Below are 14,776 nucleotides of genomic sequence, written 5' to 3'. Positions count from 1 at the left end.
TAGAATTTCTCTTCATTCTCTCATACATGAACAGTAAAAAAAAAATTGGAAAAGTCACCAAGTGATATTTCTGGCAATCTTAAAATCTGATTTATCCACTTTAATGTCCTGGTTAATCTGAATGGTCCTTAGTATGTTTTCAGTAGGTTTTGCAGTACTAGAATGGTTCAAAGCAGCTAGATAGTACTTTCTGGATAAATTGGGGTTTATAGCTACCTTATGTCATTGAAATATAATACAAAATATTTGGACTGTGCCTTTCTTATGTCCTTCTTTCCCTCGCTTGCTCATTTTATAGTTTCTTGCCACTTCTTGTTCTTCTTCTTGTTCTTTTTTATGCGTATCATTCAAATGACTTTCTTCTTGTCTTCCCCCGCTGGTAAATCTCTTACGCTTTTTTTTATTAGACTTTGGGCATCAGGTAGTTTTGATGGACAAAACAAAATTTAACTGAGAATTAAATATACAGGAAGAATTTTCTCTCTTAAAAATGATGTAAGGTACATTTGAACAAGTGTCAAGATACTTTCTTGTGATATGTATTGCAGTTTAACAAATTCTGGTCCTGTCAACTGTAGTTTGGAGGAGCTGCAGATATATGGAATATTGTGCCCCAGTAGCTGATGATTTTAATGACAAACTAACTTAGAGTTTAGGGTCGTCCCCCACCTCCCCAAGTCTCTGCCTACAGCCAGGAAGCAGCCGTGCTGTCTGTTTGCTGCATAATACAAGTTTCTGTACCGTTTTTCAGCTGAGATGTAGTGGAAAGTCTGACCATCTTTATTTGAGGTAAACTACTGACGTTATAAAGAAAATGTGTGTGGCTTCAAATTAGTTACAGATTTTTTTTTCCTCTTCGCCTTCAGCATCTTCAGATCACAAGACCTGGGTAAATACTATTTCTGGTCAAGTAGAAGTTAAGATGGCATTTTGGCAGTTAAGTGATTTAGCGAGATTTCACTGGAAGTTTCTACACTCTCTTCCCAAGTAATGCCTTCATCAAACCAGAGTTTCTTTTTCTAACTTGAATATACACTAACCACACTTCACCTTCAACCTAGAGATTTGAGTTGTGTGTTGTGAAATTGATGTGCTTATTTACAGATCAGCAGCACATGCGTGTTTCATCCACTTCAGACAGTGAATATTTCTAATATGTTTCAAGAGGGGGAAAAGTTCAGAACTGGATTTAATTTAGAAGCTGATCATAAACACATAGTCAATAATGTATAACAGTCATCTTCCTATTTTTGATTGGTCTTCAGATGCTATTTTTTGCAATAATTATTGAAACTGTCCTTTAAAACCAAAATGTTCCTTTTGTCTGTCTTTCTCAGTGGTAATACCTGAGATTTCCACAATGATCTTGAATTTAATAAGACAGGTCTTGCTGTCCAAGGCGAATGTGAGATGGAATATCAAACAAATATATGCTTTTAAATTACATATATTAAAGCTATTGCTTAGTTTCAATTTTGGTTTTTGTTGGGAAACTCGGTTGATTAAAAAGTAAGAGTCCCAGATATTAAACATACCTTACAATGACTTCAGAGTTATCTGCCTTGCAGATTATAAAACCTTTAGCTGGTATTGGTAAAGTATTAAACTGCACACTGACAATTAAGTGTAGAAGACACCTGTTCCAAAATCTGTATTATTTCCAAGGAAATTGTATTTCCTAGTAAGTGAACCTCAGTGTTAAGTCAGCATGACTGACTTAATCTAAGATCGCATGTTTATTCCAAAAATAATGTTGATTATATCTTTTTAATGTTTAGTTTTGAAGTTCAATTCCTATGGTAGAATCAACAGAATTTATAACTCTTATGACTTCGAATTAGAATGACATTTGCCATATTAATTACATGCCACACCTGTTTCACTTTATGAAATAATAAAGAGAAGAATACAGCAGCATTATTTTGAAGAAATCAGGCTGGCATGATAGTTTTTAATGACAGTTATTCAGTTACATCTTTGACTGTGAGTGATAGTTGTTAATCATCTGGAGAAGGTTTGTTTGAGCAACGGGCTGTGTTCAGGCCACATCCACTGTAGAACATTTAGCATGTTTAGTCTCCATGTCTAGAGGCAGAATGCAGTACGAGCTAGTAGAAATGGTTTGTTGTGTGAATTCTGTGTTTCCTATCTGAATCAGTAGGGTGATTTGTATTGTGTGGAGATTTCTTTTTTAAATGAGCTATCTTAAATAAATACTGACTGTTGTAACTATATTCTGCTTTGCCAGATTGCACAAGCAGCGATAAGCTTTGCCAGGCTTTGGTCACTTTGCAAGATAGAAGAGAAGGTCTGTGGCCCATTATATACTGCAGTTACACTTTTTTGCTATTATTCCCTCTTAATTAGCAATGAAAATAAGCTATTACTGTTTTATCCAGTCTCTTTGTAAAGAGTTGGGTTATAGAATTCATCCGTATTATCTCTGAGTTTGATAAAAGGAAGAACATTGGAATCATGCCCAGTTTTTTCTTTTCCTCAAAGAAGGGCTTTGTTATAATTTACTTAATTTTTGCTTTAATATTACAGCTTGATGGGTGCATGTCTAAACAATGTGCTGATTCTAAGAAAGAGGTCTTGAAAGAGCAGTTCAGGAAATGGAAAAACAAGCCAAACAGTTTTAAAGAAAAGTGATCAGTTTTCAATGGCTCACAATTTCGTGTGTCTTGTTTTATTTCTTTCAGTGTCTTCATTTGATATTTGTAAGCTAACTTTCTGATAATCGAATATTTTTGTAGAAACAATAGTTTTCCTTATTTGGTATTTTGTTTGTAAAAAAATTCCTGTTTACATACATACTTGATCTTGAACATCGAGGTTGAACATATAACTTATGAAGGGGAAAAAAACCTCTGTTACTAGTAATGGATTTTCAAGCCCTCCATCTTGTCCAATGTATGTATATGACACACACATAGCATTATTAATTTGCCTATCTTGACAGGCCTATTAAGTAATAAAAGTTATAAATGGTCCTTGAAAGGAAAGAAAATGTTTTACCTATTATGGGAAAAATGTTTAAGGAGGAGATGATAATTTTGTACAAAGCATGCTCAAGAGGACTTTATCAAACAAAATTTCATGATGTTTTGATAGCTGGGAAATACAATGTCTAGCCATTCTGATTCTCTGTGAAAATTAATTTTCTTTTAGTTTATAGTTGAAATAAATTGCTTTGGACTCGGTTCTCGTTATATAATGGTGCCACTTCTAGTTTGATGGGTAATCCTGAACTATCAAAAATATATTTGGATTATTTCAAATATAATATTTGCCTGAAGTGGTTATTTTTTATCTACAAGTAAACCTAATGGTCTGGAAGTTAATCCAAAAAGCCTGAAAAAGTAGATTTCAGATGGTCAAAACAGTTCTGACAGAGAACTCTGCTGAGTGAATACATTATTAAGCGTTCCTGTCATAAATGTATCATTGCTGCCACTCAGTCTTTAACAAAAACAAAAATCTAACTTCCTGCTAAGTCTGGAGAAATCTTAAAACATAACTAAGTCATTGGTCCTTCTGTAATATTGTTGAGGGAAAAAGCTGTCTGTACTGTATTCTTACAGACATGGGCGTAGAAAATGTCAACCTTTATATTGGAAGTTAGCCACTAAAATAATTAGTCTGGCTTCCTAAATCTTTCACTATGTTGATGTTGTTCAGATTTGAAAATCTGTATTATTCAGCAGCTCTTTTTTAACTGTAAATCGTCCATTTTGTTGCACAGCGCTATATTCTTGTCAGCTGTGATTAGCAAAATGCTCCTGAAATACGATTTAACTTCTTATTACTATATCTGGAGTAAATAACTACCACTTGACTTACTGAAAATATTCTAGTTTTATTTTTATATACGTAGTTCTGAAGGGAGATTTTGGTGTTTGAAGAAAGAAGAGGAAGTTGCTGTTACGTTAATTACTGTCAAGAAAGCATTATAGTTTTATAAGGTGCACTCAGTTTTTTGAGCTCTCTCCAATGTCTTGTGGTTAACTAATATGCTTGATGAGGATGAAACAGCTCATCTTTATATATCCACCAAAACATCTTGTAGGTTTTGGATTATTAAGATACTGTGGCTTCAGAATGTTGTAGAAAAATAAAAGGTGATGTTAGAAGTTACCTGTGACTTACTGAATCAACTGCTGAATGTATTACTTTCTAAATAGTGAGCATATGCAGGTATAAAAGCAATAAGTAAGGGTCTAGATAAATAAGTGCCCTATCATTAGGAGTATTTATTAATAGATGTTTAACTCATTTCTGATACTCTGACAAACTTGCTGATGGAAGAGTATTGTGTGCTTGTTAAGTCTATTTTCTGTTGAAAATTAAGATAAGTCTTGCGGAGAAACCTTTGCCCATCTTTGTCTTGTCCCACATTCCTCCTCCTTAAGTGGGAGCACAAATCCTGTATTTTATCAGCTGGACATAAATTGACCGTGGTATTTCATGCTTCTTTACAAGGTGAAAGAAAAACAACAAAAATTGTCTTCCCCCCCCCCCATGCATGCTGTCTCCAAGTTGTACTAATGCAGGACTCCAGAAATGAAACCTCTCTCAAGTAGTCTGGTCTTATTTATGGTGTTACTTGCAGTTCGCTCTGTATCATTTTTCTGGAATGATTGGAATGATTTTGTAAACAGTTATGGGTCTTAGTAGTATGTGAGACTTAATTATGCTTTTTATGAGATTAAAATTAAGAAGAGAGTATCCTTCAGCTTCCTGACTGATCAAAACTTTTTCTGGCTTCTGTTGCTTTTCAGTAGTTGACAACATATTGATAAGTGGATATTTCTTGTTTAAAGATGTCATTCTAGAAACAGTTTACATAATAGTGTTATATTTTCCTGCATTTCATTCACATTAAGATCTTATCTCCTAATTTATGTGAATTCAATTGAATATTTCGAGGTACCTTCACCTAATTTGTTATCGGTTAAATGTTTGCCACAGTACTTTGGTATATTAGATTAACATCTTGTTGAAGAAAATAACTCTGCAAATATACTTATTCCAGAAGCTTTTGAAAGCTTTTTAAAAATGGCGCATAAAATAGAATAATAGCAGAAACATGATTAACCTCTGAATTTTATAGAAATTTGTTTAATATGGGCTATGTGTTATATTGGTCTGCAAATGGCCACATTGGCCAATGATGCAGAAAGTATGCTGATGGCTGCTGAATGCTTTTGTGTACGTTTTACTAGCAGTATTTGCTGTACGAGTGATTTTGAAAAGGCAGGTAGATAGTAGTAAGTCACTTGAAAAGACAGCGTTGTTGGAAAGATGAGGCTAGCTGGGGAGCGCATGAGAAGGAACATTGAATGTGAAGGCAGTGATAGGTAGCAAGATACTAGCTGTGTTTTCTTCATTTAACCCCTAAAGTTTAAGCTGTTCAAAAGCAGTCTGGGCTGTTTATACATTTCTTCTACTTCAGAAAGGCTGAGTAGGAGAGAATATTGGAAGCCTGTGTCATTACAAAAGTACCACCTTTAAAAAAGTGTATTTCTAGGTTACATCAGAAAGTGAAGAGCATTGCAATTAATGGTAAGGACAATCTGTTTCTGCAATACTGTGCAGTTGTTCTTTTATCCCTAAAAACTGGTTGTTTGCCTGTGATTTCTAATGAGATCGGTATAGATTTTTTTGTATCCTGAAGTTTTTAGATGTTTCACAATGTTTCAGCATACTGATATTGTAATGGCTTGTGTTAAAATTTAAGATTTTTAAGAAGTAAATCCCACTGAATGTGTATTTCTGGAAAGATCTTGTTTAAGAAAAAGTATCCAGATCTATTTATCAAGCCAGTCCTAGGTTTCAGTCATTGTAGAACAAAATGTTTTGAAAATCTTTGCTGAATGTCTGGGTCCAGCTCACAGGAAGTCAACGTTCGAGACCTATAAAATGTTTCGATAGAAGGGCCCTAAAACTGGAGTATATGCTGCTGTTATGTACACAGGAAACAGTGTCAGAAAAACAACCCTGCTTTCTCCTCAAGCACAAGAGTTTGTATGTAGGTGATTGAGTTTGGGGAAGCAGTGTGCATCATTATAATGGACTTTGAAATTTAATTTTAAAATGGTGATAAGGCAAAATTAATATGTAGTAAGCAAACTTAAACACAACACGCACCATGTAACATCCTGTTACCTTTATAGCTATATGTAAGAAAAGCAAAACAGAAGCCCACAGCTAAAAATACAGTTATGACTGCGTATTCAATTTTACCCATTTGCCTTACTACCGTATTATTTAAAAAGCTAATGGTTTTGGCACAAGACTGAAATTTGATGTTCTGTGTCTCAATAGAAACAAATACATTGATGTAGGAGGATGACAATAAACGAGTAGGCAAAGTGATAGTTAAATAATTAATTAAGCAAAGTAAATTCTGGAACTTGACCCAGAATGGGGAGAAAAATAAGAAATCTCAAAGAGCTTAAATTAACGTTTTGGATCCAAAAATAAAAGTTAAGAGCTTCACATGTACCAGAATTTTGTCTTGTAAAACTGTAACCAAAGGCATTTGACAACAGTGACAGCCAGAGAAGAGGTCTTTTTCAAAGGATCCTTTTACCAGAGAAAAGGCAGTTTAGATATCCACCTAGATTTGCAGTATGATAGTCTGGAAAAAATACTTGACAGTAATTTTTTTTTCTCTGCTCAGGCTTTCTATGAAAAAGCAATAGAAGCAGAGAATTAAAGCTTTTCTAGATACTATTTCTGTTTTGGGTAGATATGACCTGAAAATGCTTTAGGGGATTTCCCATGGTAAGAATGTTTTGATAGCTTGTTAGTTTTAAAGCCAGTAACATCAAGAAAAGTTGGCATGCCCTCTCTGTTCAAGTTCACAACTGGATCATTGCTCTTTTTTGGGGTCAATAATTTGAGCAGTACTTTAGGTGCAATAATGTATGGAGTATTTAATAGTACTCAGTATTAATAATAGTACGGAGAAGTGACAGAATCTTTTAACTTCTTGTCTGACCACCTAGTATCTCATGACTCTCTTAAACAGTGCATGTGCTCTGATTGTTGTCTACAGGGCGCAGGAACATCACGTAAAGAACTGTACAGCTATGACATGTATCACGAGACTGTATTTATCTACCCACAGTAAGCATCCACCTTTAGTAATGCTGCGGTAGGAAACGGGTATTTGTTCCTCCTGTATTCAGGTGGGAGACTAAGTACAAATCTTTGAAGTTTATGCTGCAAAATGGAGATGAACATTTTGTCAATTGCTGCTATATAGATGGCGCAAAGAGCAGTGACCACTGGTTCATTTCCTCAACTCAGGTATGTTCATCTGATGTTGCCTCAAGAGCTGCAGTACTATGCCTGACTAATTTGAAGGCAGTTCAGACAGTTAGAGGCAATTGATGTTGCTGCAGGGTAGTCCGCTTCAAATAACATGCCTTCTCTATGCCTTAAACAATACTGTATTCTAATTATAAATTTCAAGTTATGGAGTGCTGCCAGCTGAAAGTTACAGCCTACAAACAGAAGCCCTTTTCTTCCAGATCTAGACCCTTAGTCAGAGCTAAGGGATCATTATAATCTACTGCTGACCCTCAACCCTCTTTAATTTCACCAAAGTAAGCACAAGTAAGTTCAAAGATCTGTTAGACTCTGCTGGAATTTTCAGTTAAAAAGCAAATTGCAACATTTTCAGTGCTATTTTCCATGTACAACCACAGAGCATCTTTGACTGCTTTGACCACATCTGTATGCAAAATAGTAGAAATGTATGCTGAATGATGACAGAAGCCTCTTGGGTATATGTCAGCTTGACAGAGCTCCCAGTTTTCCAGTTGCTTCCGAATTCTGGGAATCCTGTGGTGTTGAGGCAGCAGCAGATCATAGTGCCAGGTATTATTTGTCCCCAGAATTATGATCCTATATCTGAAAAATCTGTTTGAATACACAAGGCATTGAAATAGGAAATAGTTATCTGTACAAATGCAATTATTGTGCAATAGCTATTCTGTAATAGTTAAAGTGTGACAGCTCATAGCAAAACCAACTCCCTATTTGGGTCCAAAACTTTAAATGAAACTTCTGGTGTAAGATTGGTTTGAGGAGTAAAAATAGCACAGTCAAGTGCTTCAAAAACATAACTTCTTAATTTTCTTTTTTTGAACTTATTTCAAGGTGTGATATTCATGCACAATTTAATCTTTAGTTATAAATATTCATTGACAGAATAATTCTGATACTTAAAATGGGAATCCTGAGGCCTTGCACAAAGCAGAGCAGGCCATACTGCAAAAAAAGTGAGAATAATATTTGAACAGCCCAGCTTAACAGCGGTGAGGAGGTAGATGATAAATTAATGAAGGTATTCTAACATAAACTGAAGAAATAAGAAAATGAAATTCAAAACCTGGGAAGAGACTTAAGGAAATAACTTGTTTGCTCTTAGTGCCCTCTTCCCCCACCCTGCAGTGTTCTGAAGGAAGTAAACTTTATAATTGGAGAGTGTAAGATCGAATTAAGTTTAGACTAATTTGTTTGTATAGCACCTTTTGTCAGAATTAACTGTTCAGAGATTCTAAAGGGCATCATAAAAAGAAACAAAAAACATTTATTCTGATTTCATTCAGCGTTAGATGTATACAGCTAACTGTTATTCTGACTAGCAAGTTGTATGGTGCCTTGTATATGTGATCCTTCCATACGGCAGTTGTACCAAACTCTCTTTTCTTTTGCTGTTTTCTCCAGGAAGTCCCCTAATGGTGTTTTGAGTTATGTAGAATGAAGGCAGCCCAAAATGACTCAATAGGAAATAACAGGCACAAAAGGAAAATGGGTTTGGCTTTAGTACACTGTATCTTTTATTGACAGTAGAGGTGTGTAACTGGTTCTGTGATCCAGAGTAAATAAGTGTATGGATGTTGTAGTAGTGTCCATTTTGAAGAAATATAAACTAAACTGAAAGGACTCCAGTGCAGGAAAACACTGTATGTGAAGTGCTAAACTTGTACAAAACATGAGTGAAAGAATTCAGCGCCTGTATTTGGATAAAACTCTTTCACCTTGCCAAATAGGAATATCTGATTTCTATTGTGTTCTGCATTCATTTAAATGAGAGGTCTTTAGTAGCTGATAGTATTATTGTGGGTAAAATTTTACGTAGTTTTTCTTATGTAACACACATCCATCTTTATGTGCTGGTTTAAAACATAAAGATAAATGTTCTTATGAACGGAAACTTTTCTTATAGTAGACAGCTGGTTTTAATATGTGTTTATTGAATAGATTCATTAAGTGAAAGCTGCTCTAAAAGTAGTTTTCCTCGCTGTGATTCATATCTATTCTCTTATAGTGCTTTTTGCAGAGTGCTAAATCAAGATAAATTTCTCCAAATTTCCCTATTACAACTGCCTGTACTTATACATACAGTGAATAAGTGGAGTATGCCTGAGCAATGTTCTCCTGTATTAATAATGTACAGATTTCTATAACTTTTCAGTGCTTAGGATGCCAAATTCTCTTGTGTGCACATGCCCATATTTACAGATTGTACTTCTTTCATTAACCTGTGCAGCTAAAAACTTACAGGAGGGCAGTATCTGTTACCAAAAAAAGTCTCTTCTAAGAAAATCACGAGTTACTTTGTTTTAAAATCCCTATCATTCCCTGATGTTTTCAGGAAAAGTAGAACTAATTTTATGAAAACCATTAATGGCATTAATCCTATGGGAAACAACAAAAGCAAGAGGAAGACAGTTAGTCATTTAACTGTGGCAGATGACCACCTCAATGCCTTTAAGAGCGCTGGGAGGAAGTCAGAATTTTTAGAAGGATTTGGTTATAGCTGTGTTTTCCCCCCGTTTGGAATTACATACCCAGACCTGGAGTAGTAATCCTTTTCCAAAAGTACACATTCCGGCTAATTCAAAGGAAGATGAAATCTGTATGAGGCTTAATACATTTAACTATTAAATTTCCAGGTATTATTTTTTTTTAATCCCACAAATTGTAATCTGAGTTTTGATTTGTGTTATCACATAACTATTTAAAAGTTTATATTTTTTGTGGGAAAAAATCAAATCTAGACATGACTACTGGAAATATAAATAGAAAAGTATCATCTATTAAGATCATTTAAGAGGAAGAAACAGTTAATTGCAGAGCAATATGTTTTTAGATGAATTGTTTTTCAATTTGTATCCCGATAATGTATTCTTGGATCAGTTCTGTGGGTTTTCAGAGGTATTACTTTGGTGCGTTTTTTTTCATTTTCTTGTTTATATGTAAAATACAGATTAAGTTGTAGAAATCCAGGCAGTTCCTTAAGTATGCTGCTCGCAGGCCCAAATTTATGCTTTATAGTGTTGATAGCAAGGTACCACTTCAGTGAATGCAACTTTCTTGTCTTGTGAGAACATCTTTTTCATTTATCGGCCATGGGAAGTGAGAGCTTTCAGCCCCTTTCATACTTGCTTGCATATATAGATTAGGAACCTGTTTTTCAGAGCAAAAATTTTGCAATCCTACTGACAAGTTATTTGAATAGCCTAGGTTGAACTTCTAACAGTAATTCAGAACAGCAATTAAAGCATCTCCTTAAGCTAACTAAAATAGTTGGCATAGGATAGTTGTAAGGACGCGTACTTTGTCAATGGCCGTACATTAACCATACAATAGCCAAAACATTTTACAGCGTATTTTTTTCATTTCAAATGTCTCAAGATTTGCTGACATTACATGATGGTGAAGATGACCAGGTATAGTGCATTCCAGGAGATGTAACTCACGTTTGCCTTTGACCAAAATTAATACATTTGTTGTAGAAGTTCTTTGCAAGCAGAATTCCCTGGTGACTGCTGTTGCTGCCTTACTGAACTTGAAGCCAGTAGCTATTAAGAAATTGCTTAATATACATCAACTGAGGCATGTTAATACCAGCACAAGCTTTTCCAGTCATAGACTGAAACAGACTCTTACGCTGCTGTCCTCTGCCGCTTGCAATCAGATTATTCTCTTCCGTCGGTTTTCAATTACCAATAGTAGAAAAGAGTCACTTTTCAAGCTTGTATCCCCAAAGAATAAACTAACGTCATTTGAAGCCTATTAAAATAATGTTTTAATATAGACAGCAGTAGGAAAGTCACTGTGACTTTACTGCACACTGATGCTTTTATAGGAAGATAGGTTTCAAAGACATGTAACTTAAAGGTGATATTCATAACATCAAGCAGATGTGAATTAGAATCAAAGTAATGATGGGAAATCTTGTTAGCGTCCCTGGCTGCACAACAATTTTTTAAAAATAAAATTATGTCTCTGGATAAAGATTCCACTGCTGTTTTTCAAATAATATTGAAGACTGTCCATTCTGATTGATAGAAAATGTTTTCTAATGTTTTATCACTAATTGCCTTGGGATGTGTGCTAAATTATTTTTTGCTAATGTTTATACAGTTGGCCTGTAATCAGCTGACACGTCCACATTTTTTGCTTTTAATCATTAAGATACCTTTGCAATGGAATAATTGGAAAAATCCAAAGAAATTACAGGTTTAATATCTAAAACCTATGTAAACCTTGAAAAACAAAAATAATTCAAGAAAAAAATTGAACACAAATTTCTTTGCATATTCACAACTTTTAAATAAATTTGTTTCCACATGTTTATTTTTTTTAACAAGCGAAAGAGCAAAGAAATTGAACCACTGTCTACTGAATCTCCTATTAACTTGGCCTCTGGGACACCTCTTGCCCATAATTATTTTTCAGTAGATAAGATTTCTAAGAGATTTCTTATTTTGCCCTGATCCTGTATAAATAAGTGTCAATTTTGTTAGGTTGGTGATGGCTATGATTTAAGATGTATTTTGGAGAAGCTTACCTTCTGAATCATCAATTCTTGCTTCCTACTATAGCAGACAACTGTGTCTCATACTCTGATAAAACCTTATTTTAATTCCATTCAAGTTTTTGTACCTTCTGCATCTGGTGGAAAATTGGTCTGGTAATTGACACTTCTAATGTTTAAAGTTTTATTTGTTTGTTTTTGCGGCCAGTCTGTTCTCACTTGTTTTCGTATCAGCGTTGCCTATGAGCTGAAATAATTCTTTCCGTTCAACCCTTGAATGTATTTATAGACTGATGTGTGATTGACTATAATGAAACCATTGCACAGCCTGCCTGTTAAAAGAGTAAATATACCAAACTCTTTGGCCTTCCCTCACAGGCTAGACACTCCTTCCCCTTGATTATTGCACTCTTCCTTTGTACCACCTCTGGTTTGAATTCATAGAATCATAGAATCAGTAAGGTTGGAAGGGACCTCTGGAGATCATCTAGTCCAACCTCCCTGCTCAGCAGGGTCACCTAGAGCATGTTAGACAGGGTTGCATCCAGGCAGGCCTTGAAGATCTCCAGAGAAGGAGACTCCACAACCTCTCTGGGCAACCTGTTCCAGTGCTCCGTCACTCTCACAGGGAAGAAATCCCCCCTCACGGTCAGGCGGAACTTCCTGTGCTTCAAATTCTGCCCATTGCCTCGTCCTGTCACACGGGACAACTGAAAAGAGTTTGTCCTTGTCCCCTTGACACCCTCCCTTCAGGTACTTGTACACACTGATAAGATCCCCCCTCAGTCTTCTCTTCCCCAGGCTGAAGAGGCCCAGCTCTTGCAGCCGTCCCTTGTAGGGCAGGTGCTCCAGCCCTCGGACCATCTTTGTAGCCCTACGCTGGACTCTCTCCAGTAGCTCCATGTCTCTCTTGGACTGAGGAGCCCAGAACTGGACACAGTACTCGAGATGCAGCCTCCCCAGGGCTGAGTAGAGGGGCAGGATCACCTCCCTCGACCTGCTGGCAATACTCTTCCCAACGCACCTCAGGACACCATTGGCCTTGGCCACAAGGGCACATTGCTGGCTCATGGTCAACTTGTCATCCAGCAGCACTCCAGGTCCTTCTCTGCAGAGCTGCTCTCCAGCAGGTCAGCCCCCAGCTTGTACTAGTAGATGGAGTTATTCCTCCCTAGGTGCAGGACTCCGCACCTGCCCTTGTTGAACCTGAAGAGGTTCCTCTGCACCCAGCTCTCCAGCCTGTCCAGGTCTCTCTGAATGGCAGCACTGCCTTCAGGTGTATCAGCCACTCCTCCCAGCTTGGTAGCATCAGCAAACTTGGTGAGGAGGCACTCTGTCCCCTCATCCAGGTCATTGATGAAGAAGTTGAACAGGGTGGGACCCAGTCCTGAGCCCTGGTGGACACCACTAGCCACAGGCCTCCCACTGGACTCCCCGCTACTGATGACGACCCTCTGAGCTCTGCCTTTCAGCCAGTTCTCAATCCACCTCCCTGTCCACTGGTCTAACCCACACTTCCAGAGCCTGCCTAGGAGGATGTTATGGGAGACAGTGTCAAAAGTCTTGCTGAAGTCAAGTGCACAACGTCCACTGCTCTCCCCTCATCTACCCAGCCAGTCATGCCACCATAGAAGGCTCTCAGGTTGGTTAAGTAGGATTTCCCCTTGGTGAATCCATGCTGGCTACTCCTGATCACCTTCTTTTCCTCCATATGTCTGGAGATGACATCCAGAATGAGCTGTTCGTTCACCTTTCCAGGGATGGAGGTGAAGCTGATGGGCCTATAGTTGCCTGGGTCCTCCTCCTTGCCCTTCTTGAAGACTGGAGTAACATTGGCTTTCTTCCAGTCCTCAGGCACCTCTCCCATTCTCCAGCACCTTTCAAAGATGACAGAGAGCAGCCTGGCAACAACATCCGCCAGTTCCCTCAATGCCCGTGGGTGCATCCCATCCGGGCCCATGGATTTGTGGATGTCTGGGCTGCCCAGAAGGTCTCTAATCCTTTCCTCCTCAACCAAAGGAAAGTCTTCCCTTCTCTGGACTTTCTCCCTCACGTCCAGGCTGCAGGATTCCTGGGGGCTGCCCTTAGCAGTGAAGACGGAAGCAAAGGCGGCATTCAGTAACTCTGCCTTCTCTGTATCCCTTGTCACCAGGGCCCCTGCCCCATTCAGTGGCAGGCCCACATTTTCCCTAGTCCTCCTCTTGGTGCTTAAGTATTTGAAGAATTCTGCTCCTTTGAGCAGGAGTAACTGGACTTCTAGTTAGTATAGATACATATTTTTATGTGTATATGTATTATGTATTATGTATATAACCTACATGTTAGAAATGATGTTTTATCTCTGCTGGAATTCATTCTATGATATTTTGCCCTCTTCTTACTGGAGGAAAACTGCTGGGCTCCTAAACTAAGTTCTTTGAGGTGCAGCAGACATAGGCTTGCTTTGGCCTTATCAGGGATGTAGTGGCTCTGGAGCTGTCTTTGCTTTGTGGTAGCATTCTTGATGCAGTGGGGAAAAGTAACCAGCAACAATTAGGGTCCTCCAGCTGTGTGACAGTGAGATTGTTACATTCAATATTAACAAACATATGGGAAAACATATTTTTCCTGCTTCTCTGTTGAAGCTTCTCTGGGCAGTATGTGTTGTGATATAGCAGGTACTCTTGGGCTCAAGGAGATACAGAAGTAATGATTGTACTGGGTGAATTCAGAGCAGGTGCGTGTTTAAGGCTGTGAAGTCTGCAGCATGGTTGGCCTCTTTACTGTCTGCACATAGCAAATTAGAGAAGTCTCACTTAATTAGAGAAGATTGATGGGGGTCATCATCTTGAGCTAATAGAAGGGTAGTGGGAGATCTTTGGGCATGTGAAATGAACCTTCAGTGGTTGCAGTGTTTGTTCTGAATGAGTGCTGTCAAGGTAGCTGCGAGGACAG

At 37.5% G+C, this 14,776-nt stretch overlaps 1 protein-coding gene across 2 annotated transcripts in view; it reads left to right on the top strand.

Moving 5' to 3' along the window:
• The window catches only part of TNFAIP8 (TNF alpha induced protein 8), a 65,553-nt gene that overhangs the window by 2,951 nt on the left and 47,826 nt on the right, over positions 1-14,776 (top strand). The gene's annotated exons all lie outside the window — the stretch shown is intronic.

The sequence above is a fragment of the Rhea pennata genome, chromosome Z, assembly GCF_028389875.1.
Source record: "Rhea pennata isolate bPtePen1 chromosome Z, bPtePen1.pri, whole genome shotgun sequence".
In the NCBI taxonomy this organism is placed as follows: Eukaryota; Metazoa; Chordata; class Aves; order Rheiformes; family Rheidae; genus Rhea; species Rhea pennata.
This window is presented reverse-complemented; position numbering and strand designations above follow the sequence as displayed.